Consider the following 1,943-nt stretch of genomic DNA (forward strand, 5'->3'; position numbering starts at 1 on the left):
CGATGACGGAGGGTAGATGAGCTCCAGCAGCTCCAACCAGCTGCAGCGTGTTTAATGCGTCGTGCACTGAGTAAGCAGAGGGCTGCAGGCGCTCGCTGCGTCGCTCTTCATCGATGACCTGCAAATAAACAAAAACGCTCCTGAAACTGCAAATCAGCCCCGAGCGGCCGCAGACTCTTAGAAATGATGTCATCAAAGATACGAGAGGATCAATAACCGTCTGCGTGAAGTACGATCTGAACGTGACGGCCTGTAAATCTGTTTCCCATCATGCCCCTGTGCTCCCTCGGTTTACAGGCGCCGCCTCACCTCGCTCCCACTCACATTCCTCACCGAGCACGCCGACAGCACAAACAGCAGCGCCGACTTTGGCCTTAAATTACTCCCATCAGGCCTCGCGTTAGATAAACACTCGTGAACTTTGACCTGTCACATTTATGTTCTCCACACAGAGACGCTTTATTAGGAACGCTAAGAGACGCCGCACAGACAGGAGCAGCACTCAGGCTAACCTGCTGTGTTAACACTGAGGCGAGTCACGGCGAGGGGGCGGTGCTTAAAACACAAAGCTTCTCCTGTCGGCGAGCCGCTCCGCGTCCTCCTGCACGGGCTGAGCTGTGAGGCGGGGCCAGAGTCGACCCCAGAACACCAGGAAGTCATTCCTGCAGCCGTCGGGAACGCTGCCCCCCAACAGTCGGCTCCATCAGCTCCAACCAGTTTGACCTCTGACCTCTGCGATCAGCAGGTGATTCCCTCTGACTGCCGACCCGAGGACACGCCGTCCTGCCGGGGGATTTATTTCAGACGAACACTCAAAGAGACGTCAGCCGGGAGTCGCTGCCCGCCCACCCCGGGCCTCTGATTGGCTGCTGCGCGGTGCACGCAGCAGCACCTCTGCAGGAGGTTATTGTTGTTGCGCTGCCAACGGCACGGTGCACATTTCTGGCCACCCTGAAAATAGACGGCGGCCTCGCCACGGCATACTTATACCGCCTGAAACAGGCCGACCTTGAATGGCTTAATGCCGTCCTCGCGCTCCGGCGAGTCACTGCGGAGGCGGGGTTTAGATTTTCTGCAGCTCACTCGTTGCTCTCTGCAGCGAGGCTCCGGGAACATCTGACATCATTTATTCCTGCGTTCCTCTTCCAGCTCATCCACATTTAGTTTCGATTAACGGAGTGGCCCCGCCTCTTTAACCTCCCGAGGGGCAGAGGTTTAATGTGGGCCCCTCGCCGCACGTGTCGCTTTCATGGCGTCCTGAGACGAGCGCAGACGCAGCAACGCGCCTGCTGATCGACTGAGTGGAAAGTGTTAATAATAAAGGTTATTTTCATCACCTGAGGACGAGTCACTGATCACGTCAGCTGATCAAACAGGAGGCGTGTCCATCAGCTGAGGGTCAAAGGTCACGAACATGAAGGTGGAAATAAAAGCGATTCACAGGTGGATGTTTGGAGCTGCAGAAGGAAGAAGACGAAGTTCACACTGAACGTTTCATCGTTATTGAAGCTGCTCTGTCAGGAGGATGATGTCACTCAGGTGTGATCTCAGTATCACCTGTGCTCTGCTGAGCCTCGCACACACCTGTGAGGCAGACACTCAGGTGTGAAGCACGTCCTTCCACACTCCCTGCAGCCGTGGAGTGGCTCTACAATAATATTTCATGGTCGCCGCGCTGCATCACCCTGCCCTCCTGTCCCTGCTCAAATATAAAACAGTTTCCACAGTGAAACAAAGATCAGATGTTTCGTTTGAAGCTTCAGTACGTTAATAAGACGTCTCTCATCTTCTGCGTGTCGTCCCCTCTCTCGATCCTGCACGTCGTCTCACTCTGAAGACGGTTTATAAACTCCGGTGATAATTCCTCATGTGAGGAAACACGAGCTCGTGATGAAGAAAAGCTGAAAAGTTAGTACCAACAAGTACGGCGCCTCCTGGTTTTG

Source organism: Simochromis diagramma, unplaced genomic scaffold (assembly GCF_900408965.1).
Source record: "Simochromis diagramma unplaced genomic scaffold, fSimDia1.1 OVJJ01000773.1, whole genome shotgun sequence".
NCBI classification, from domain to species: domain Eukaryota; kingdom Metazoa; phylum Chordata; class Actinopteri; order Cichliformes; family Cichlidae; genus Simochromis; species Simochromis diagramma.